At 33.9% G+C, this 26,913-nt stretch overlaps 1 long non-coding RNA gene across 3 annotated transcripts in view; it reads right to left on the minus strand.

Moving 5' to 3' along the window:
- Window positions 1-26,913, minus strand: part of LOC132680286 (uncharacterized) — a 54,314-nt gene that overhangs the window by 24,980 nt on the left and 2,421 nt on the right. Inside the window, exons 1-3 of one of the 3 annotated variants that reach the window (XR_013554344.1) lie at window positions 3,307-3,366; window positions 2,035-2,133; window positions 1,041-1,322 (exon numbers count right to left, since the gene is read on the minus strand). This is a non-coding gene — a long non-coding RNA (uncharacterized LOC132680286). Of the gene's footprint in view, window positions 1-1,040; window positions 1,323-2,034; window positions 2,134-3,306; window positions 3,367-26,913 lie in introns of those variants that run through there. The other 2 variants (XR_013554345.1, XR_013554337.1) reach the window with 2 other exon arrangements.

Here is a 26,913-nt window from a genome sequence, read left to right on the forward strand (position 1 = left end):
TTTACTATGTATTTCCTATTTAGCTATCACTCAGTGAAGATGTATTTTGGTTGGAAAAAAAAATATATATATATTTTAATACTGTTTTGAAATTCTGTCAGTTTTGCAGGTAATATATGTGCATAGATGTTAAGTGCACATTCAAATTGGTGGTACTTTACTAAATCCGACAATGGGGATCTGTTTTAAGTGTGCATGTCATAATTATTTAAAGCTCTGTACATTTGGCATTTACTACGTGAACACATGCCCTTCACAGTGTGAGTGTTTCCTGTGAGTGGTATGTGAGTACTTGTTGATAAAGCTTTGGTGGCACTTAAGCACCTAGAGGTTTGGGGTACAGAGACTATGAAGAGTTTTAATGAATCATGAGGTTTTTAAAAATAGCATTGATGCCAGGCTTTATATCTATGAAGTAATTTGCATTCTCGTTTTCAGATAAAAGAACTTGAACCCTAGAGTGGTCAAATGAACCATGAATGACTACTTCAGAGAGTGAATAGAGAGTAAAGTACATTTCCCAGCACACCATTTACATAGAGATATTTCTAAAGTCAGGGAATTCAATAGGGTAATAAACATCAAAATGTTCCTGTATTCAATGAAGTTTTATCAAAAATATATCGAGGAATTGTCAATGAAAATAAATGCTTTGTTGGTGGTAGATACCTTTAAAGGGGCATTTGTTCTTGGCTGGCCAGATACATTTCTTATCTGTTAAGTTCACTAGTAGATAGAGGAAGCATTTCTCTTTTGGTAGTTGTTTGTTTTTTGTCTCATCCAGCTCTACACTGAGTCTCTTGAGGGAAGGAGCAGTGGTTTAACAATCTTTGTGTTCACATAAAGTGCCTTCACAAAATAAGTAATTAATAATTATTTATTGAATATGTATCTTAATATAATTTGATAATTCTGAAATGAATTCACCAATGGTGAAAAAAAATGGATTTGAAGCTTGGATAATTAGAATGCCATAGATTTCTTAAGTAGTCACTAGATAGTATTAGTGACACCTAGATAATGGTCCCTAAAATACTTACGACAATATATGTCCCCTCTTGGTGGGTGTCTGTACCTTTTGATAAAGATGATCATTCATAGGGTTAGAAGAATGAGTTGAATCTCTTCCCGACAAAGACAAAAACATGTTCTTCACTGATTCCTGAATCAAGAAGCCACAGGTGATAACATTCATTCTTCTTCCCGTTACTTGGCTATGTGGATGGACCTTGTGCGTAACTGCAATTAGATGTAGGTGAAGAACAGTACAGGGTTTTTCTTAGCAAGCCGTAGTCAACCATAGGTAGCTGCCAAATTATTTTCTGTTGGTGAGAAATAGAAGGGAATTCTGACAAGAATTTTAGAAAGAGTAATAACACAGCTATTAAATGCTCCTTTTTATGTACTTAATAATATGTATGAGGACCAACATTATTTGTTCAGTTAAATCAAAATAGAATCTGATGTTATTGTGAAATTGCTTAGATAATGCATTTAGCATTTCTTAACCTTTTCCTTTTTTTTCTTGTCTTGTCTTTTCTTTTTTTTTTTTTTTTTTTTTTTGAGAGAAAGAGAGCTTGAGTGAGAGTGGGGGAAGGGCAGAAGGAGAGGATGAGAGAATCATAAGCAGGCTTCATGCCCACTGGGCAGCCTGACACAGACAGGGCTTGATGCAGGGCTTGATCTCAAGACTGTGAGATCATGACCTGAGCTGAAATCAAGAGTTGGATGCTTAACCAACTGAGCCACCCAGGCTCCCCTCTTAGCCTTTTCTGGTGTGTGTGTGTGTGTGTGTGTGTGTGTGTGTGTGTGTGTGTAATGTTTCAGGTCTGCCCTTAAAGGAGAAGTCTACTATCTGAATTTTGGAGGTATAGAAATTTGTGATGCCAATTTCCCAGGTAAGTTTAAGGTCTGGATTCCCTGTTTCAAACAGCTCACATGTACAAAGGATTAGGTTCTATCAGACAATCTGTAATGGTAGAATATACTTTTGTAGAGCCTGAGCATTTCTACTAATAAGAGTTTATTGTTTACTTGGTGTCAGGATGCCTGCTTGGATGTGGATACCAGATGATTCTTCCCACTCTTAAAGAAAATCCTTCATGTCTAGAGCAATATTACCTTTTCAAGAATCTGTAAAATAAAAATATGATTTCTTTTCGGTGAGTTTGAAGTCAGAGTTTTACAGTGAAGGTATTCTGAAATTTGAAGTATCCACACCCTGATGGACACTTTTAAACCTATTTTATAATTTCTATATACTTAGATATTCAGAAGCACTACATACATCTCTTTAGTTAGATAATATGGGAAAAACAAGGACAAGGATTCTTCCAACTTCTTCTAGTTGTGCACAAATTATTCATCATTGTATTAGTGCAGTTGTAGTTACACATCACCATTCTTTATTGCTATTTCATTCTATAATACTTTTTGCATATGCAAGTTAATATTTCATTTGTAAAGTCTTAAATTTTTAATGTAGCTTGTAATGTCACCTGAGGAGTCTCTAAAATCAGCAACAAGCTGTATGCAAGGAAATTAGATTCCACTGTAAAAATAGAAACCCCTCTGAAGTGGATGCAGTTTGCCTCAATTATTGCTTGTGTTTAGGCTTGGGATCCATCTTATCTTAAGCTTTTAAGGCGTTTTCATTTACTGATGTGCTAATACATTTATTGAAGTGGTATAAATGCTATATGTGATTACCCAACCTATTCTTACCATCTAAAAGAAGGCTTCTAAAATAGTCTTGTTCTGAGATGTATTGATTTTCCTACTTTTATTTATGTATACAAACATAAACACACTAAATTTCAATAGGAGTTAAGACCCTAAAAGTTTTTATTTTTTCATGGCCTCAGTTAATATACTATTATACTAATAGTATAATAATATACTATTAGCTATGTATGTTAAGAATGTTGCTAGGTATGAGGCAAAGATTAATATTTATCCCAGAGTTACATAGCAGAAAAAAAAGAATCTTTAACAATTTATAGTTAAATACATTATGGATATGAATATGAATATAATAGAATATTATATATGGGAGATATTTGTGATAGAATGTTAATTGAGAAAGTCTGGATACATACGCATGTGTACAAATATATATATACGTATATTGACATATACATGTACATGTGTGCTTCAAGTTTGTAATGTGTGGATATAAAAGAATTGGGAAAAATATGTCAATATATAAAACAGCTGTTGTCTATAGATGGAGAGATTATAGGACTGTCATTCTGTGTATGGCACTCTATTGCCTCTGCCAAGATCCTAAATATTTAGTGAATTCACATTCAGGAAGAAGAATTATCTTTATATTGTCTCACTGTCCCCATCTGCTCCACGTTTTCTATAGAGAAAAGCAAAAAGACAGATGTACAAGCAGAAACCCACTTTAGAAACATTAAATATTTAACAAAAATTGGATGCCAAGTAATTTATATAGAAATTTGCAGTTTACATGGCTTTAAACACTCTTTATTTCTCAGCTACATTTTTTTTTCGCTTTGTATGGATAGGCCTTTAATTATACCCATATGAATGAATTTACTTTATATTAAACTTTGTCCTTAAATAACACACTAAAATAATGTCAATTTCCCTGAATACCACAGGTTTCTCATCATTATGGATGCAACTACAAGGCATATTACAAGACATATTTTCAAGATCATGAGATGCTATTTACTAAAAAGATATATCAACATTTTAAATTGTTTGGAAGTAAAAACTTATAAATGAGAACCTTATTATTTTTTTAATTTTTAAAAATTTTTATATATTTTGGGGCTCCTGGGTGGCTCTGTCAGTTAAGCATCTGACTTCAGGTCAGGTCATGATCTGGTGGTTCATGAGTTTGAGCCCCGTATTGGGCTCTGTGCTGACAACTGACAGCCTGGAGACTGCTTCAGATTCTCTCTCTCTCTCTCTCTCTCTCTCTCTCTCTCTCTCTCTCTCCCCCCTCACCCACTCACATTCTGTCTGTCTCTCTCTCAAAAATAAATAAACATTTAAAAAATGTTTATATATTTTGAAAGAGAGAGACAGCACATGCACGTGCGAGCAGGGAAGAAGCAGAGAGAGATGGAAAGATAGAACCCCAAGCAGGCTCCGCATGGAGCCTGACATAGGGTTCGATCCCATGAACTGAACCATGGGATCATGACCTAAGTTGAAATCAAGAGTCAGACACTTAATCAACTAAGCCACTCAGGCACCCCTGAACATTATATTTTAATTTATATATTATAATTCCCTTGGTCTATATTTCTTCCTTTTTATTTTTACTTTTTTATTTTATTTATTTATTGTTTTGGAGAGAGAGGGAGAGTGAAAATGCATGCACACCTGTAAGCTGGGTAGGAGCAGAGAGTGAGGCAGAGAGAGAATCCCAAGAAAGCTCTGAATTGTGAGTGCAGAACCCCACATGGGATTTGATCTCAGGAACCATGAGATCATGACCTGAACCAAAATCAAAAGTTGGTTGCTTAACCGACTGGGCCACCCAGGCGCCCCAGATTTCTTCCTTTTTAAATACCCATTCAGATATGTATTTACACAGATGATAATCTATTTTACACACATTTACTCAGGTAATTATTTACATGACTTAAAATCCACTTGTAAGAAAAGTTATAAAAAGCAGAAATCAGATAAGGAGGTTAGAAAAAGGAACACAAATATGCAGATATTTTCAGACAAGCATTATTTTTCTCAAATAAAACAAAATTTGGTATTAAGGTTCTTGATAACCAAATGAACAATGTAATCCTGTCATATAATTAATTTTTTCAGGCTTAAAGTCTATCTAAAAGAGATTTTTTGGAAGTCAAAGAAATGGATTTGAGTTTGTATTGTGCTGTTTATATTTTACCGTCAATATTTTGAACTCCTAGAAACTTCAATTCCTGTTTTTTTAATATCAATTAATATATATCTATGATTATATATAGTAGCTCATAGTCCATATCTTCAGGTTTGAAAAGAAATTACCAACTTATCTGTCATTTTACATGTTTGTTTCCAGAGCTAAGTGTTCATTAAAAAGAAAAAAAAAAAGATTACTAGTATCTTGTTGTCAATGAAAACTTATTTACATTACACAGGTACATTTTAATATCTCAAATAGTACTTTTCACAATGTTATGCATGTGAGTATAATAAAAAAAATTAAATTTTTAAAAAATCCACAAATTAAATAAGGACATTTTTAAGAATTTAAAAATTATATTTTTAATTATTGGCCTTAGTTATTTTTGGCTTTTATTACCCATATTTCCTTACATAGAGGATATTATTCTTCTCCTTTAAAAGTGAGTATATTGTTCAAATCTTGCATTGTCTGTAAGTGGTTCATCCACCAGTTTTATTTAACCCATTTCTTAAGATGGTACAAAATTATATTTAATCTAATAAATGAGTATTCTTCATTACAACATCACAAGTCAACTCTAATCAACTTGTTCACTCTGTATAGTTTATTCATATATGCTATACAAGGAGAAATTGATAGGCAAGGAGGAAAAACACGTACTGCTTGAGTGGTTTGCAGAGTTGAGATGGAAAGGGAGAAATTGGATGCTAATCACCAAAGAAGTTAACAGAAATAAATGACAGCATGAATATTCTGACTTTGGCCGCAATGCTATTTTGGTAAAAATCAGAATTGTTCAAAAAATCAAAAAAATGTAATCAACTATCAGGGAAGGTATTGAATCAATTCTCTGACTTTTCTGGGCTTTAAACACAGACCAGATAAGCACTTATGGAGGGTAATACTTGGAGAATTTGTTTGATTAAGTGGTGGAACCAGATGATCTTAAAAGCCTCGACGTTCTCATATGCAACACTGCCCCTGACTCCATGTAACTCTACCCTCCAGCCTCTATAATGAATTCTCTCAAAAGCAGGAAAACATATATCTCCACTCCAGTCTTGTCCTTACTTCAGTCCGTTTTTCATGTTGCTCTCCGTGTTGCTGCCAGAGTAGTCTTTCCAAAACATTAATTTGGTTATGTCATGACCTTTCCCCTATCTTCCAAATGTTCACATTCTACTCTTTTCCTGGTTAAAGCACAAATACACACTTTGAAGCCTGCCTGACAAAGATTCACTATTAAGGATTCAACTTAAGGATTTACCATTTTTCCACTATTCCATATGCCCTTACTCCAGCCATGCAAACTATGTACTATTTATCCAGTTTGTCATATTCTCTAAACCTCAGTGCTTTTGCTAGATTTTTTTTTTTTTTTGGTTATTAGATAAATTCCAAAGTATTCTTCAATGCTGTCCCAAAAGGTCAGCTCTTAGGGAACTCTCCATGACCATTTTATAGGCAGAGTAAGGCCCTTGTTTTGTGAGCCTATTAATACTCTGTGTATGTCTTCTTTATAGCATTCATTGCATTATAATCTTTGTGTATGTGTTTATTATCCTATTTTGTGAATGTATTTATTACCCTACTTAAATACTTGAACTTTTTGAGAGTATGAACTTTAAAAAGGAATCTTTATTTCTTCAACAGAATGCCATGCATGTATTGTAAGCTCTCAATAAATATTTGGTGAATGACCAAGCTAGTTTGCCATCCAAATTCTTACTAATCTTTATTTGTTTTGCTTATAATTAAAGTTTTGTGCGGGCAATGGTTATATATGGAATGAACAAGGGGTTGTAATGCCTAGGTAAAATAGAATCCGGACCTGTGGCTGCCATACAATCAGAGTAGCTATGTAGGATAAAGTGGAATTTCTTTTCACATTAGGCCAAATGTATACTTTTGGACAAATTCAGTAACCATTCAATAAATAGAAGACTCAGTATTCAAAGTACTTCTGATAGTTTGCTAGAAGTATTGTGCATATGTGAGGGTAGTGATCGGGAAAGTCTGGATAAACAAGAAAATTCCCTAGTTTCTTTTGGAAAATAAATAGAATGAGTAGAAGAAAAATGCGGTGGTTGTTGAATGAGATTATTTTCATAGACTCATCTTCCAAAATGTTTTGTTGTACTTTGTTCTGTCTGTCCATTTATCTGTCTGTCGCTCTATCTAGTTGTTCATTCATCCACCATCTATTTGTCTATATCTGTCTGATTGTGATTTTTAAATTTTTAAGTAAGAAACAAATGCAGTGAAAATTGCAAACAATTCTAAATGAGATACAACATAACCTTATTTCTTATTCCATCACCACTCCACCTTTGGAATCCTCATTCCAAAACAACATAGCAGTTTTTATATGTATAAATAGTTCAAAATATTTTCTAAACTCATAAATACAAAACTTTCTTTCTTTCTAAATGGATGCATATTATACATATAGCATATTCTTTTAAGATTAAAAATGTATCTGAAGATCACTCCATACTAGTATATTTTGATAAAGTTTTTTTATAAGTTTTTATTTAAATTCCAGTTAGTCAACATAGAGGGTAATATTAGTTTCACATGTGCAATACAGTGATTCAACACTTTCATACAATACCTGGCACTCATCACAAGTGCACTCCTTAAACCCCATTACCTATTTAACCCATTCCCCCACTCACCTCCTCTCTGGCAACCATCAGTTTGTTCTCTATAGTTAAGAGTCTCTTTCTTGGTTTGCCTCTCTCTTTCTCTCTCTCTTTCTCTCAACAAAGTTTTTTTTTTCCTTTTAATCTACTGAATAATTTTCTACTGAATATTGTATGTGGTTGGGATAGTAATATATTTGTTCAGTCTTTTATCTTTTTTTAAAATTTTTATTTATTTTGAGAGAGAAAGAACATGTGTGCACACGAAAGCCAGTGGAGGGGCAGAGAGAGAGAGAGAGAGAATCCCAAGCAAGCTCTGCAGTGTCAGCACAGAGCCCTATGTGGGGTTCGATCCCATGAACCATGAGATCATGACCTGAGCCAAAATAAGAGTCTGACACTTAACTGACTGAGCCCCCCAGATGCCCCTACTCAGTTCTTTATCAATGGAAGTTAACTTCCTTTCCTGTCGTTTGCTCTTCCAAAAAATGTTGCAAGGATCCTCCTTCTTAATATGTCTTTGCATATTTGGGTGATATATCTTTAGGTTCTTTATCTGGAGATGGAATTCCTTAGATTTACTACAACTTCCTGTTAAGCATCTTCTGACATTTTCAAGTGTAATAATATGTTGGTTCTTATCTTTTCTTCAAAGCCAACAGTGAAGCAATGTCTTTTCCCTCTTGGTTTCCATCATTACAACACATTCCCTCTTTTCTGCCTCATGTATCCTTCTTGTAAGCCATCTTGTGATTATTGTGAGTCCATTCATCTCAAGATCCTTAACTTAATTACATCAGCATAGGGTCTTTTATCAAAGATGGTAACATATTCACAGGTTTCAGAAATTTGGAAATGAGCAACTTTGGAGATCTATTCTTCACCCAGCCACAAAAAAGGAGGATTTATTGTGATTATCCTGTCCCTATTTTATTATTATTTTGGGAGTAGGGCTGGGCAGTGATGAGAATAGAGTCAAATAACATGTTTTATTTGATAGATTTCTGAGCCACAATCTAAACTTGAAAGAGATGAAGCCACATCCCATGGAGATCCTGAACATTGAATTAGTACATTGACTTCAGTAGGATTTGAAGTTTTTCCTCAAGAAGAAGTTTGCCAAGTTCTACGTGTAGAATAAATAGATAGATAGATAGATAGATAGATAAATAAAGTATCTCCCACCACCCCCACCACCACACCACCACCACAATTATTGTAGTAGAATGTATTAGATAACCAGGAATATCCTTAATCTTTCTAAGCATAGAAAGACGATATAAGGCTTTATAAGGCATATAAGAAGCTGCAATTCCAAAATTCCCTTCAAGCAACCTGTAAGTGTAGGTTTATTCTCAAATAATCACAGCAATTCTTGCTCTTTACTCATTACCTATAGAGATTTAGCAGAGCAGTCTGAAGAAGTCCTAGAAGATGATAGTGCATGATTTAAAAAGGGGCAGGGTCCATGAATGCAACTTGCAAGACTATCTGTGGAATACTTGATTGAATTATTGTCATGAGTGAAAAATAAATCAGTATTCTGTTAAGCTAGAGAGACTGGGATGTTGATTATTACAGAAACTAACATTACTTACCCTAAATAATATGCTATGTTTTATTTCAGTATCCAATTTGTGTTCCTCCTATATAGAAATGTCACTGATTTTTTAATTCTAAAAATTTTATATAAAACTACTTCGGAATTTCTATGTAAACTATAATACTATTTGAAAATAATGACAGATTTGCCTATTTCTTTCCAATGCTTCTCCCTTTCGCTTCTATTTCTTGCCGTATTTTTTGCTGGCTAGGCTTGCCAGAACAATGTTGAATAGAAGTTCTGATAATAGTAACAATAGTAATAATAGTCTGCTTTGGCCTACTTCTGATATTAAACAGAATTAACATCAGTATATAATATATTATATAATTTTTTTGCACATAACTTTAATGAGATTTTTTTATAGATGAGGAAGTTCCCTCCTAATTTTACTTTGATAAAAATCTTTTTTAAAATAATGAAAATATATGTATATATATTTTTTCTACTGAATGTTTTCTTCAGCTTGTATTGATACAATTATGTGTTTCTTCTTTTATTTGTTGTGGTGAATTACATTAGTGATTTTCCGTGTTTATCTATCAACCTGCAGTTCTGGAATAAACTCAACTAGGTTATGATGTATTATTTTTTGCATGCATGGTTGGATTTTATTTGTGTATATTTTATTTAGAATTTTTGTATCTAGTATCACGAGTGTTTTACGTTAATAGCATAATTTTTTTCATAGTATTTTCTTATTATCTTTTAACATTCTGAGGCCTGTAGTAATATCTCTTTTGTTCATTGTATTCTGTTAATAACGTTTTAAGGTCTGAAGAAGCGGAGTTGTATACCCTATTTTATTTCTAGCATTGTTTATGTGTGCCTACTCTCTTCTTTTCTTGATGAGTCTTGCCAGAAGCTCGTCAGTTTTATTAGACTTTTCAAGGAAACAACTTTGGCTTTGTTGATAGCAACCATATGTTTGATTTCTGTTTTATTACTTTCTACTCTTATCTTGACTGTTTTTCTCAATTTCTTTAGGTTTGCTTACTGGTCTTTTATCAGTTTCTTAGGAAGTATTTCTACTAAGCTTATTATTATTATTTTTTCTATATAAGCATTTAAGCCAGGGGCCAAAAAACTTTTCTTGAAAATGAGCACATAGTGAATATTTTAATTTATGTGCCCAAATATGGACTCTGTACATATCTATGTATTTTTTCTCAACTTTTAAAAGTGTCTATTTTTTTTTTTTACCTCAATAGGTGTATAAAAGAGCAACAGGCTGGATTTGACCCATATACCAGAGCCTGTCAACACCTGATTTGCCATAAGTTTACATCTAGGTAATATTATAGACTCAGCTAACAACCTTTGAAGTTACTAATTTCAATTTGTAAATATTTGCCAATTTACAGTAGCATTGTGACTCTGATTCATGAGACTTTAGAATTTTTTTTTCTTAACTTCTTAACATTTTTTCCCCCCTAGGAGTTATTTTATTTTTACTTTCTAACTTATTGACATTCTATCTTATGACCTTCCAAACTTCTGAAACTTGCCGAGGCATGCTTCACAGCAAATGAATATTCAATGTATGTTGGAAAAGAAACCATATTTTTTAGTTGGGTTCAGATGTTCTATGGAACATTTAAATTACCTTTAAAATTTTCTCATTCAAATTTTCTATATATTTAACTAAATCTTTCACTATTTGTTCTACCAATCCCTTAAATAGGTATATTAAAATCTCTCATTAAGATGATATTGTTTGTTTCTTGTTATAATTTCTGTAAATGTTGAAGCTATGTTATATTTGCATGTAAATTAAATTTGTTTTGTTTAATGATGAATTTAAAATTTTATCATTATAAAGTAATGGTATTATAATATAAAATTTGCACGGTTTTTGGTGTTTTATTTTGTTTTGGTTTGGACTCATTTTCTTTAAAGTCTTTTTTTTGCTTGGTATTAATATTACTACAACATTTTTGTTATTGTTTTTAGCATTGTTGTGCATTACTTTATTACTTTTATTGTTTAACCTCACTGCATTCTTGTGTTTGATTTTTTTCTCCAGATAGCATATACCTAAGCTTTATTCTTTTATCCATTCTGAAACTATTTCAGTACTTATTTATTTACATTTTTTAAAATATTTTTTCTAAGTTTTGTTCTTTTATTTATTTTTGAGAGAGAGAGCATGCACATACACACGAGTGAGTTGGGGAGGGACAGAGAGAGCAGGAGAGAGAATCCCAAGCAGTCTCCAAGTTGTCAACACAGAGTCCTATGTGGGGCTTAAACTCACAAACTGTGAGATCATGACCTGAGCTGAAATCAAGAGTTGGATGCTTAACCGACTGAGCCACTCAGGTGGCCCAATTTACATTTATTTTAATTACTGATATATACTATTTATACCATCTTATTTTGTACTTTTCATTTTTTGCGCTTTTCCTTTAAGTTGTTTCTGTGTGTAGATTTATTCTACTTTATCCTTTTTGGGATTAATTATACTTCTTGAATATGTATTTTGGTGTCTTTTATCAGTTCTGGACAACTTCAGTAAGTATCTCTTCAAAGATAACTTTTCGGAAGATAATTAGTAGGAGTACAAATGAAACCAAACTGAACATGAGTTAATTGTTAAATTGGCCTATTGGTAAATGACAATTTATTAGACCATTCTTTTTGTATATATTTTTAAAATTTCATAATTAACAGGTTTTTTAAAAGTAAATATACAACCAGCTACCTAAAAATCACTTTTTAAGTATATTCATAGAAGAGTTTGAAAGCTATTTGTCCCCCCAGCTATTCAGGGCATTTTGATTGGCGTATTATTTTTATATATATTTATTTTATATTTATATAACTCATGCATAAACTAAACACAGAAGACTACAAAAATCTTAAGTATAAAGCTCAGTGACTTTTACAAATAACACACCCATGTAATCTGAATTAGAATAAGCACCCTAGAAAACCCTGCAGCTGCCCCTTACATATATTAGATTGATCCCTTCCAAGGATAACCAATTTCCTGACTCTTAATACTATAGAGTTGTTTTGTCCGATTGTAAATTTATTTAAAATGAGTCATGCAAAATGTGCTGTTTTGTTTCTAGTGTCTTTAGTTTAACGTTGTCTTAACTTGGGTTTTAATTTTAGTAATTCTACTTTTTATTTCTAGAGTTCTCTTTTTGTCAAGCTTACTTGCTCTCTACTGATACTTTACATCTGTCTTTTATTTATTGAAAGATTTTTTGTGTTAATCATATAATCTACTGATTGTTCCAATATCTGGATTTTTTGTGGATCTACTTTTGTGTCGTTTTCTATTCATTTCAATTCATATTACCTTAATTTGCGCCTGTGTCCTTTTTTTTTAGCTAGTATTTTATTTTATTATTTCTTTTCCAGTTTTCCTGAGATGTAATTGATGCATAACACTATATTAGTCTACCTGTTTTTAGTGATATTTATTTATTTGCCAGGTATAGTTTATTTTCTAGGAATTTTTAACTGTGAAAATATAAAGGTGTGGGATGAAGTCGGGCTACTCTAGGAAAGATTTACTTTCACCTCTATAAGGTACACAACAGAAATAACATTATGAGACTTTGGACAACATTCTGGGGTTGAGATTTCTCTGGCCGCTCAGCTACAGTGAATTTATTTTTTTTTTTTTTAAATTTTTTTTTCAACGTTTTTTATTTATTTTTGGGACAGAGAGAGACACAGCATGAACGGGGGAGGGGCAGAGAGAGAGGGAGACACAGAATTGGAAACAGGCTCCAGGCTCCGGGCCATCAGCCCAGAGCCCGACGCGGGGCTCGAACTCACGGACCGCGAGATCGTGACCTGGCTGAAGTCGGACGCTTAACCGACTGCGCCACCCAGGCGCCCCATCAGCTACAGTGAATTTAAGAACTATCCCTGTGAAGTTTAGCTCCTTATTACAAATTCTTGCATTGCATTTTATTTGTAGGTTGGAGGTGATAACATTACTTTTGTTATTAGTTTGCTCTTAAACTAGGGTGTGGATATTTGAGATGTTATCTCCTGGTCTATGTTGAGCTATATTTGTTCCATAAGCTTACAAAGCTAAGTAACTGATGATTATATTCACTAAGTTTGGGAAATTCACTCAAGAAAAATTGACATTAGTGCTCTACTTACTACCCTGAGTTCTTGTCTTCATGTAATCTTTGTCTGAGAATTTGTTATATTTTTTGATAGCTCATGGTTGTATAAAGAGATGTTTTTTAATGATATTAAGCCATTTACAATACCACCTTTATGGAAATGGAAGTCAACACAAATATTTCTTAGGTTTATTTTTTTCCTTTTTGATCCTTGTAATAATTTTTTTTGTTTGAAATATCTATTTTTTATTATTTTCTGTTTTATTTAGAGTAGATATAATATTTATTCCAAAAAGTGTTTATATTTCTACTTTATAAATTATTGACTTTTTTGTCACCTAAACTGTAATTATAATATTATAAATTATCCATTGCTATAGTCCTTCAGAGGGAACTGCTTTTAATACATCTGTAGTAAATTCACCTCCTAAATTATGATATAATGGGTTTTCATAAGCTCACTTTTATTTTGAGAGCAATATCTTATCATATTTCCTGGAACACAAACAAAATTGACTCCCTTCGGTTCATAAGAGGTTGAATTTTTTTACTTACAAAATGTTCCATGTAAGGACTAAGTTGGTAGAAAAACAAATTAATGCTACATGCTGCAATTTCAGCATCTCCAACTTTTCTTTTTCTCTTTTATCCATTTTCCCCATGCAGCTGCAGGTTTTAGGCTAAGTTTTGGGGGAAAAAAACTATGTGGACATATGTATCTTAGAAATACTAGGGTTGGGTGGAGAAAAGTGAGTGCATATATGTGCATGTACTTTTTTTTAATTAAAACTTTATTTTTGGTGAGCAGTTTTAGTTCACAGCAAAATTTAGGGGAAAGTACAAAGATTTTCATATACCCCCTGTCCCCACACTTGCATAATCCTCCCCCATTTTCAACAACCCTCACCAAAGTGATACATTTGTTGCAAACTGACGGATGAGCTGGCTTGCTCATTTTTTATCCACTTTATCTTCATTTCCCAAGAGGTGCTAACTACAGTCTTATACCACATTTGTATTTTTCTATATTTTTGGTGGCTTTTTCTTTATGAATTATGACATACACTATTTGATACATAAAGAGTCATGATTATTCATTAGAGATAGAAAACTATCATTATGAAGGCCACAGATATCTTTAACTTTTTATATTGGGACTAACCTTGTCTGCTAGTAACAGCCTGATCCTCTGATTTTTCTTTCTTGCACTGCACATCCAACATTGGTCAAATCACTGTGAATAAGTGTGATTTAGAACTCTGACTAGTCAACTTGAGACTAGTAAAAATGTCTATGATGGTAGAGTGGGGATCTGGAGAGTCAGTGAGAAGTTCAATTAAGTTTCACACATACACACACACACACACACACACACACAAAAGATGCTTTTTCCAGAAGAATGGATATGGGTTACTTGATAGGCAAAAACAATACAATATTTATTAAAGAAGTAGATAAATCAAGGTGGCTAAGACCAGGTCCCACAACTGACATTGGAAAGCATTTGTAAGTTTTATTGGAAGGAATAGTAAGCAATGCACAGGGAAAGAAATGTGGTTTTATTTCTAGGGGGAAAAAGCAAACAGAAAATTTTTAAAACCTAATTTCTTAGAAGATAGGTAACCTATATACCAATTCAACAAATCCACTTGTTTCTTCAAACTATTTTATATTTTATAATATTTCATTTTATTATTCTATATTTTATTTAATAATATTGATTGCATCTTCCTAACATAATTTTCAGAAAAGTTCATTTTGTCTCTGCCTAAGATTCCTGCTCTGCTTTGGGGGAATGAGTGCGGAGACTGGTGCACTCAAAGGTGGTTGGTAGGAATAGGAGACTAGGAAAGAAGGCTGAGAGATGGAAACGTAGAAACAGAGCTGTTCCGCCTTTCCATCTTTCCACCCATCAGTACACAATTTTTGTTTGTTTGTTTGTTTTGACTCCTCAGTCTACATCTGCAGCAGCAGGGTGAACAGGCAAAGCTGAACGTTTTTCGAAATGCTATTCTAAAGTCCAAATGAAATCCAGTGGTAGTTATTAGTATCTTGGATAAGCTGCTATTGCAAAGGCCAAAGAGCAGTAGCTAATAAATGTGAAAGTTTAATTTCTCTTTCAATTAATAGTTCAGTCCTGAAATGACAGTGGCTCCGTGATAGTAGTTACCCAGTATCCTTCTACCTTATTAATCTGAGGCCCTCGATACACTGCTTCCACGTCATGTCAAAAAGGGACCTAGGTTCCATTTCTCAAATCTGTATTTCAACCAAAAGAAAGTATAGAAGAGACCTTGGATGGCATGCTCCCGGCCTCTAATGGTATGGCCTAGCAGTCGAACTGACCACTTCCTGCTCAATCCTGTCAGCCTGGGTGTAGTCACATGGCTCAATATTGCTGAAATTGAGCCTAACAAACATAGTCTTATCTGGCCATGTATGCTGATACAATTTTGTGTCTTTATTACTAAAAAATAAAGAAGGATATTGTGGGAAAACCAGTTTATGACTTGCCAAAGAAAACTAAATATAGATAGATCATTAGGTAAATTGTTCTGCTTCTGAGGAGTTATAAGGATTTTTAGAAATTAACGTCAGATAAATGCCTACCTAGTACTTGGAAAGCATACAAATACACCTTGAATGAATGAATCAGTGAATGGCTTAGCCATCAAAGACTGGGTTAAAAATGACAGTAACAGAGCATGCCAGACTCACAGAATCAATTTAGTAAATATTTACTGGGGGACGGTAGACCAAGATTTATGTTAGACACTGGGATAACAAACATATAAGACAGAATCTGCAACCTGCTCTAATGTGCTAAAAAATCATAAGGAAGAAATGTAAAACTAATTATATGTATATAAAATTTTAAGATTCTTGAATTCTCAACATCAGTATCACAACTCTTCTCCAGGTTTTAAACCCTATTGGCTTACCTCCAAGAAGAATCACAGATATGTTTCCTGTGATGCATGCACCTCTTCTCAGCCTTGTGTAGATCCACACATATATTATTAACCAAATTCATGAGTCTGATGTACAAGCAGAATGTTAATGTGTTTCTTTGCAATAAAACATTCTTGCCACACAGACCACAAGACTCAATAGTGACATGATGAATGTATTTTTCTCTTTAGGAAACCTTTGCAGAAAGACAAGTCACAATAAAAAGGTTTCTTGATGAACATCAAATCTCAAAACTGCATGAGACAAATTGAAAATGTAATATCTATAAGAGCCAAATACATCCATTTTACCACAGAAGTTTCCTAAGCGATGGGACTGGGATATTTGCAATATATCGTCATAAGCTTATCCCATGAGTGCTTCAGAAATGGTTTCAGCCCTCATTTTACTCCCATTTAATGTTGTTTTTTTAAAAAAATCAGACCACTGTTGATCAACAGTGTGCCATCTCAAACCTGGCTCTGAGTGCTGATTGATATATATTTTGCTTGGATATCCTAATGTTTTTTCCAGCAGGTAATTATGGAGTCATCTCATTTCTTTCATGTGATTTTGAATGTTATTCTTAAAATTTTACTCACTCTGTTAATTTCATCATAAAAATTTATTAAAATATATTAAGAAGTGCATTCGTATATTCTTCAAATATTTAAAAATACAAGATAAACTGGACCAAATACTATACTTAGTGTACAATAAACATTATGGAAACAGAGAGCAGGAAAAACTCTTTATATAAACCATTATGTTTGAACAGGGCTATGAAGAATGAATAAGATTTCAAAAGTGGAAAAATGGTCAAGAGCAATCAAGGTCAAGGATTCTGTGCAAATAGGCATAAAATTACAAGGCATGTTTATAGAGTGGTAAGTAATCTGATAGGCCTAGAGGATAATAGTGTTTTAATATAAAATGACATTAGAAAAATTATAATTATGTGAGATGCCATGATAAAAATATGATCTTTTTACTATTATAATTTTAGTAATGATTCAGAACATGTATTTGTGATAATTGATCAAAAAAGAAAGACTATAGAATCAATGAATTTAACATCCTCAATGTGTGTGACAGAAAAAGCAGAAAATTAATAGAAAATGATCTAACCAAAGAGTTGCTTATCTAAAGTTATACAGTAAGCATTGAATTTCACTTTCTCTTTTTTATTCTCTCCTTAATTATCAGGCTTCCCGAAAAAAAAAAAAAAAGCAGCTTGTTAACACACAAGATTGTCTAGATCTATCATATATCTATCATATATAATACCCTTTCTTTTAGTTTAAAAAGTGTTGCAGCTAAAAAAAATCATCCTGAAAAGGAGACTTTAAGTGTCCCCAATAAAGACAGTACTGTTCTTGCACATGAACTCTTAAATCTGATATTAAACAATCAATAAATGGAACTTCTCTGCAGCATTTTGTCAAACCAACAGAAGTTGCCTTATTGGGGGTTGCAAATGAAATACTGTATATGTGGATAACAGTAAAATATAAAGAGAGCTATAGACTGAAAAATACTGTTAAAAATTGAAAATTATACTGCATCCAAAGGCAATTAATTTATCTCCCTAAGTACTACAGTGCAAAAGCAATCAGTTGTTTAAGATTGGTTTCCAAATATGGTGGTTAGGAACATATCATGGGGAAATATTTGAAAAAAATATTATGTAAGGGCTCAGAAATATTTATCACTTGAGACATGTCTCTATAAGTCTTCCTTTCCATGCTCCTTCGGGAAAGGTCATAGGTGTACATGATTCCCAGCTCAAGTGACATGACTCAATGGACTAAGCTCTACAAAGAAAGGCAGAAGTTAGTCATCATGTCACTTTTTCCAGGTGCCAGAAAAGCATAGGGTGAAAGCCCCAGCCAGTCAAACTTCACAAATAACTTCATTTGACTTATTTGGCTGACTATAAGACGGCTCATGTCAGATACGTCAACAAACTTTGGCAGAGGGTTAGTTGTGAACGATCTTTATTCATAAAAAGCATGGATCATTTGTAGTTGAAAACTTATATAAAGTATTGTCTCCAGGTGGATTTACTGCTTCAGGAATGCCACTCTGAATTATTCAATTTCTGTAGGAATCTCATTTTATAAAAAACTAGCAAAGGAAATCTTCTTCAAGTATTAGTGGGAGAAGATGATTCTACTGAAGAACAGATATTGGCTTCCCAAGTGTCAGTGTCTACGTACATCTATTTGAATACTGAGGATGGAAGAGACCTAAGGAGGAGAGGAACTTCATAGACACTCTTCATCTTAATATAGCCTGCACCAATGACCATATTTCATAATTGGCAAAAAGTACCCAGGGGAAAGAAGAAGATGTGGGAAAAAAAGTTAAAAAGTAATAAATAAAAAAAAAAACTCATCATGAAATTTTTAATAAAAGTGCCATGTAAATTTGCTCCTAGACTCCCAGACAAATCACCTGAAGTCGGTACTGTTTCTTAACTTTTCACCTAGGTATGCACAAATCTGCATAATATCAACGAGAAATTGGAAAAGTTGTAGAAACGGATGTTATGGAGGCCCTTTATATTTCTCGGAGGAGTTTTCTATACTAGTTCTAGATAATGAGTACTGTACAGTTCGGGGGAAAAAATGACATCCAATAATGATTGCCTGATCATTTCTTCTTTCAATTATAATGACCACAATTTCGCTACCATTGCTTCTTTGAAGGCCACATAACAGCTTTAATCACCAGTTTTGGGGCTGCATTCTGAAGTCCTTTCCATTTGTAACAGGTTTACTAATAGCTCTATAAGGAGCTTGTCTACACAACACCATTGGTTGCTTAGCATGGCAGTCAGCACCTCTGGTCATACCAACAGTGCAGTAAATGAAAATGACAGGAAATTGCTTCTTTATGTGTAGGTTTATGATAGAAGGAGCAGTACTGAAGCATGAGAGATTCTTTAATTAATAATGATAAAAACCACCTTAGTATTCAGGCATGCTCAGCACAATTCTAAGTGCTTTGTTTTTAGTACTCACAAAAATCCAGTTAGTTACTATTATTATCTAAACCTACAAATCAGGAATTTAGCACCAGGAGCGTAAATAACTTGCTCAGAGTCACACAGCAAAGTGATGAAGTGAAAGATTAAACCTGGACATTCTGAATTTGCAGGCTTTATACCTCACTGCATAGTGAAATACTCTGACCCTTAGCACTATTATTTCTGAAGGAAATTTTACAAATAGAAAACCCTCGCGATTTTTTACATATAATCACTGTTTTCATTTAAAATACTAGTTTATGGGGCACCTGGGTAACTTAGGCATCCGACTTCAGCTCAGGTCATGGTCTCACAGTTCCTGAGTTTGAGCCCTGCGTCCGGCTCTGTGCTGACAGCTCAGAGCCTGGAGCCTGCTTCGGATTCTGTGTCTCCTTCTCTCTCTGCCCCTCTCCCACTCGTGCTCTCTCTCTCTCTCTCCCAAAAATAAATAAACATTAAAACAAAATAAAATACTAGTTTAAGGGTGCCTGGGTGGCTCAGTCAGTTGACCATCTGACTTCAGCTTAAGTCATGATCTCTCAACTCCTGGGTTTGAGCCCCACATCGGGCTCTGTGCTGACAGCTCAGAGCCTGGAACCTACTTCAGATTCTGTGCTTCCACTCTCTCTGCCCCTCCCCTGCTTGTGCTCTCTCTCAAAAATAAATAAACATTAAAATATATATAAAGCATAAAATAAAATACTAGTTCAGGCTCACTAGAAAGTAGTTTCAATTAGTCAATTAATTTCAAGGCGACAAGTGTCATTAAATTTTACATTTGTATTCATGTTTATTATGTTTTAGTATTTCAAGAAATAAGCATACAGCAAGCTTTAGAAAAAAGTGTCATTTCAGTATGTGGCTTCCTCAACGGGCTGTGAATACAGCGCGACTCATCGCCTGACCGTAACTTTCTTGTTTTCAGATGGCCTTTTTTCAATTGATTTTATTTACTTTCAAAGTGACATTTCAACAGAGGTATCCACTCTCATTTCCACTCTCCTTTGACATTTCTGTGACTTAGAGTGCAAGGAACTGCTTGCCAAAGACTTGCTAGATTGATGTTGGGAGGAAAAGGAAAAAAAAGATCTGTAGATAGCAGATGTTTCTTTTCTTCTTGTTGTGCCTATTACTTTGAAAAACTGACACTGCTTAAAAACAGATTTCAGATGTTCTGTGTTTTTGGCAGCAAGAGTGGATGTGTTGTTGCCCAAGTAGGAGAAGTATAAGTATTGTCTAAACAGGCAAATTGAAGATGGAGGATGGACGAATGAATAAACTCTCAGAAATACTTGGTGTTTTGTTTTGTTTTGTTTTTTCTCCTCAATGAGCAATTCGATACAAGAAAGCCCTAAGTTGGCTGGGTGACTTCTTTACTTACACATTTCATTTTGACCTTGTCAAGGCCTGGCTAATACTCTAAATAATTCTTGAACCGATCTACTTTTATTCTTTCTTATTTGATAAGTGGTTCATGGAAATTTTTCAAATCTCAAATACGACCAGTTAGAGATATTTGGGGAGGTACATCTCCATGTCATGGATGAATAATTTAGCCAATAGTTCCTATAAGATTGTTACTATCATCACAAAAGACACTAATCAAGTTTCTGTTAATACAGAAGGGGTCTTGTACAAATTATTAAAAGCATCCCTGTCTCCCAGGTAGACTAATTGAAAAAAAGAATAGTTTCCTCCATGGGAAAAAAAAATGGCGAAAGGGCATCAGCGCTTCCAGGCTAAGTGCAAACCCATGTAGAGCCTTGAGCAACTGAGCAGGGGCTGACTTAAAGTCCTTACTTGAGCCCTACTTTATGTATTTCAGCAGGGCGCCAACTGCACACACAGATTTTGCAAATAGATTAAAGCATTTATCCAGCAGTTTTTCAGAGTTTCCTGATTTAGTGTTCTCACAAAATTCCTCCATTTTCATATTCTACTCACTTTGAGATCCAGAAAATGGGTTAGAGTGGGCTATGGATGGCAAAACCATTGACAATTGAGGACTAAGTCAAGAAAATTCAAGAAGGCCATAATAAGAGTCATGACATATCTATCATGCATCTTCCTTCAGATTCCTTTATCTTCCTAAATGTGTCAGAGCAGAGTTATTTTGTCTGATACATCAGCTTGGTTATGAATACTGTTAAAGCATAGTTTTGAAGAAATGTTTGCATACATTCCTCCTCTCCATGTGTCACATAGGTAATGAAAACTAAGTACATAAGTAAACTACATAAGTAGCTGGCAAACTAAGACTGTCTTCTTAGGCTATATGGGGGGACTGACATGGCTCTCCCTCTCTCTCTCTCTCTCTTTAATTTACACTGGTAGAATCCTGGAAGGTAAAAGTTTAATAAGAACTCTTAAGACATTGATTACCTTCACAAAAGTTGCCATCCCCTTGGTATGCAGAGCCACTTTTGGGAAATGGTGGATTTTTTTTTCCATAAAGAGCCCCAGGATCTTATGGGAAACATAGGACGGCATCAACAAACATCCTATCATATTTAAAATTGGGGAAATGAATGGGATTTTGGCACCCCAATCAATATATATTACCAGGAAGGCACACAGGAAACAAACAAATAATAATAATAATAAACTTCTACTGAGGAAGGGCAAGTCTAGGTTGAAGAATTAGTTTCAAAAATTTTAAGTAATTTTTGGGAGAGTATTGTTTAAAGAATAATGTTGGACCAATGCTACAACCTGAGTGATGCTGGATACTCCTGTCATTGTGATATTTGAGCTTTAGGGAAAAGTGACTGTGCATGTAAGATATAAGATAATTTCAATTTGCAAGCCCTGAAGGGTTTCCAATAGTTCTGCCCAAGAAAATGAACTAATAGTGTCATGCATGCAGTAGACAAAGCATCCAGGAGAGTATGCTACTCAACAACAATACTGTGGGATAGGGAAAGGAAATAGCAGAAGAGGATTTATTTGAAAACAAACCTCTCTCTCTCTCTCTCTCTCTCTCTCTCTCACTGTATTAAGGCAGAATATACCCTCATTTAAGAATTAATAACTCAATTAAGATTAAAAAAACAACAACAACTACTGGGTAGGGACAGCCCTGATGAAGGAATTACCATACTTCCCAGTAATAAGACAGGTAATGGTAAAATGATTATTTGGAAAACAAGAAATGTGGCTATATTTTACCCCAGATTAATGAAGCAAGTCATATGAGGTATAGAAAACATCTATCATTATCTGTATAAAATGCTCTGCTATTTCATTTATCCTGCCATTCTGCAGGATCACAAGTAATCATGTCTATCCTGTACCATTAATGTACACTGTATGATTACAAAAATAGAAAACTAGAAAAATGATAATTCTGTCTTTGGTAAGACAGTCTCTTATAATCAGATTTTACTCTGGTACAGAGAGGCACTTGGCTTGATCCCTTTTGTTAGTTCATTTACTGCCATCCCTTCCGTCCCACCCCTGATGTCTCCATCCTCTAAAAATGGGTCAATCGACAAGTGAAAGATTTAATGGATTCTAATTGTCAAGGTTTTTCCCCCAACAATTTCCATTACAAAGTAAGTTAAAGTGAAATATTAATATGTGTATGGTACCCTTCTTGAATTTGGGTACTAATTAGTAGAGTGTGATATTCAAGTAAAAGACCAAATCATTTATTTAATTATACCATTAGATTCTAAATTTAAGCCTAACAGACTGTGAAGTATTGGATGTGTTTCAAGAAAATGTTATATTAACATTACATGTCTGTGTGTGTGTGCATTTATATTTGTATGGATACATTTACCGAACCTTATTGCCTTCATGTGTTGAATAACAATTATAAAATGTAAAACTATCAGTTTAACCCTGGTAAACTTTAAACTCAAATAAGTCTGTTGGATCCCACATATTTTGTTAAATAACTTGTAACAGTTTAAAGGATGGTAATATGTTTAATACTATAATATGAAATAGCCTATCTTGGAAATATTCCAATTAAAGACTAAACTACAGCATATGTAAACATAAATTTAGATTTTTGCAAACCAAATCCATTTGTCAAGAATGAAAATATTACCCAACTTTGACCTAAACTCACATTGTTATCTGAAATTTGACACTTGGCAGTGTTATGAAAATTAGGGTTTTTTACATGTAAACTGGAAAATAAAATCTACTTAAATAATATTACTATGTATATTACAAGGACAAAATAAGCTATTAATATTTTGCTGAAATTATATATAGATGCTGTAGAAAATAAAATTCATAGATTAATAAAAGATTACTTCACTCAAATGTCAATTGAAAAATATAAACAAATCTCAAAGGAAAGAAATATGGCACTAGATAAAGATACTATAAGAATATAGATACCAAAAAAGGGTAAATTGGAAGTCTGTATATTTAAAAAGCATAATTATTAGTAACAAAACAATGCATATCACATAATACCATAGCTCAACAATTGGCATGATAAACAATAATTGTTAGATTGTTAGATAAACAATAAATGTAACTGTTGATAAACAGTAAATGTTAGATGTGTGAGCAAATAAAGCTATTGAATAAAAATAATTGAGGTATTCATGCTTGGGAGCATTGAGAGAAGACCACGTAGTTAGATGTTGTGTCGGAGACAGTAGGAATAGATAATGACAGAAGTATTAATGGAAAAGAGATCATTTGGAAATTAGAAATAAAAAAATAAGTTACTGTATGAAAGTCGTGCCATGAGCAATTAAACTTTGTTTTTGTTTTTTGTAATATTAGAAAATGTCAAGCATTTTAAAAAGACCAAGGAAAAAGTTTTTGGGGCACCTGGATGGCCCAGTTGGTTGTGTCCGACTCTGATTCTGGCTCAGGTAATAATCTCATGGTTTGTGAGTTCAAGCCCCGCATCGGGCTCGGCGCTAACAGCATGGATCCTTCTTGGGATTCTCTCTCCATCTCTCTCTGCCCCTCCCCTGCTTTCTCTTTCTCTCTCAAAATAAATAAATAAACATTAAAAAATTTAAAATAAAAGACCAAGGAAAAGTTTCCTATGGAGAAGCTGACCTTCCAGAAGGAGGGAATTAAGAAGTAAAAATTTATTTGAGTTCAAATATCTTCTAAAATGTGTATTTCACCATAGCAGAAGCAAAGTTTTTATTTTTGTGTCTGTGGGCACAGAAAACAACTGCTGACTTCTTGATATAAGAAAATAATTGGATTGGGTTTTGACTTAGAAGCACAGAATTTGAGGCCAGCATGAAATAATTTTGAGAGAGAGAGAGAGAGAGAAAGGAAAGAAGAATGAACACCTGAGGTATATGAAATATAATGAAACAAGTTATTAGTAAGAAACTAAGAAACAATATTTTCAAGTACTTCATGCCTACTCCACGAATAAGTATCATAAAAATTAAATTTATTCTTATTATACTAACCCATTCCAAAACTACACAAAGAAAAATATTTCCTCTCTCTCTCTCTTCTTTCTTTCCTTTTAATTTTTTAATGTTTATTTATTTATTTATTTTGAGAGAGAGAGAAACAGAGAGAATGCAAACAGGGAAGAGGGAGGGGGAGAGAGAGAATCCCAAGCAGGTTCCATGCTGTCAACACAGAGCCCATGCAAGGCTCTATCCCATGACTGTGAGATCATGACCTAAGCAGAAACCAAGAGTCACTCAACCGACTGAGCCACCCAGGGGCCCCTGTCTTTCTTTCTATTTGCTACTTCTTCCCTTATGGAGAGAGCTGAGTGGGAAAGATGCTGTGATTGCAGCAGCCATCTTGCAACTGTGAGTAGGGCATCACCCACATAATCCTGATACCTAGTGGAAGAATGGGGTGTACTGGGAAATGGGTGGTTCTCTCATTCACAGAATCAACAACTGGACCATTGACTTTGGAAGTTAACTAAAAAATATACGTTCTTATGATTTAAGCCAATTTTATGTTGTCTTTCACGTGTAGCCAAACGCTCCAAATGATGTATGTAACGATTACATTCGTATATTATTTAAAAATTAAGTGTTGTGTTTTGGCTCTTACGAAAAAATATTTTGAAAAGAACCTGGCTAAAATTCAATGTCGTGAAGAAGACAACATAAAATAATTGAAAATGAAAAATGTGAAATCTGTTTTAAGATAATTAAAAGCCATTGACAAATTACACATTTAACCCTATGTATTCATGAAGTAACCACTTCGAGCTGGCTCTTTTATGTCTAGTCAACACAGAGTACCAAACAAGGAAAGAGAAAAAAAATACATTAAAACAATATATGTGTTTTGGGGCACCTGAGTGGTTCAGTTGTCAAGCCTCCGACTCTCGATTTCGGCTCAGGTCATGATCTTGCAGTTTGTGGGATGGAGTGCCACGTCATGCCCTGCGCTGAAAGCATGAAGCCTGCTTGGAATTCTCTCTCTCCCTTTCTCTCTGTCCCTCTCCCCCACTCGTGAGCATGCTCTCTTTTTCTCAAAATAAATAAATACACTTTAAAAAATAAAACAATATATGCATTTAGATAAGAATATGCACCTTAGAAAATTAAAAGATGACAAAAAGGATCTCTTAAATCGTTAGGAATTATACAGTTTTAGGAATTTCATATGTTATAGCTGCTAATATAGCAAACCTATTTCATTATTAGTCTTGTATCAAAAGTTTGACAGAGTATTAATGCCATTTCAAATTTTGTATCATTATGCAACTCAATGTTTGAACACACAGTGTCAACATGATACATATCTGTAAATATGGAATACAACAAAGCACTTATGCTGTGAATAATGATAGTGTTGAATTATGTTTTCAAATCATTTATTCAAATCATCGGAAAATTATGCTCTAGAACATACCCATAAACACATGGTTGATGTATGAAAACTCCCAAGAATAATAAACACGGTAATAAAAATTGACATAAAAACATTAAGTTTACTAGCAAAAAAAAAAAACGAATTAAACAATAGCCATTAATCCTCTCATTGGATATTACATATGAGAAAATTAGATTATTATTAGTATAATTCACTTTAGTAATTAATATCAATTTTCTAATGTCATTAATTGCAGTGCTAAAATAGATTGTATTTTTTTTTACTTCTTCAGAAGTCATCACTCACAAAACCCATGATAGTAAAAATGAGAATAACAAAAAGTGATAGAAAAGAATGCACATATCATATTTTCACTTTGAATTCATTTTTATGAACAGCCATGAGAAAGTTCAGTTAGTTTATTAACTGTTCTGAGAGAGTAACTGTCTTAATTTGTCTTTTGGAATGAGGGTAAGTTACTCAACCTGCAAGAATAACATGGTAAGTACATTTTCCTCACTGATTCTCTCACCTAAATTTGGGTCTTTGCCAGGATATTTTTGGTGGGGGAGAAAAGAGCCACCACTGTCAGAGCACCTAAAACAGAGCCACAGACCAGCTGCATGCCTTACGTGGAAGCATGGCAGAACCATTCTGGCACACTGCTGACTTTAGCCATGCTGAAATCTTTTTTTTTTAATATTTATTTATTTTAGAGAGAGAGAGAGAGAGAGCAAGAGTAAGGCAGAGGGAGAGGGAGACGTAGAATCTGAAGCAGGCTCCAGGCTCTGAGCTGTCAGCACAGAGCCTGATGTGGGGCTTGAACTCACTAACCATGAGATCATGACCTGAGCCAAAGTTGGATGCTTAACCCACTGAGCCACCGAGATGCCCCCACACTGAAATTC

Source organism: Panthera onca, chromosome A1 (genome assembly GCF_046562875.1).
Source record: "Panthera onca isolate mPanOnc1 chromosome A1, mPanOnc1 haplotype 2, whole genome shotgun sequence".
Classification (NCBI taxonomy): Eukaryota; Metazoa; Chordata; class Mammalia; order Carnivora; family Felidae; genus Panthera; species Panthera onca.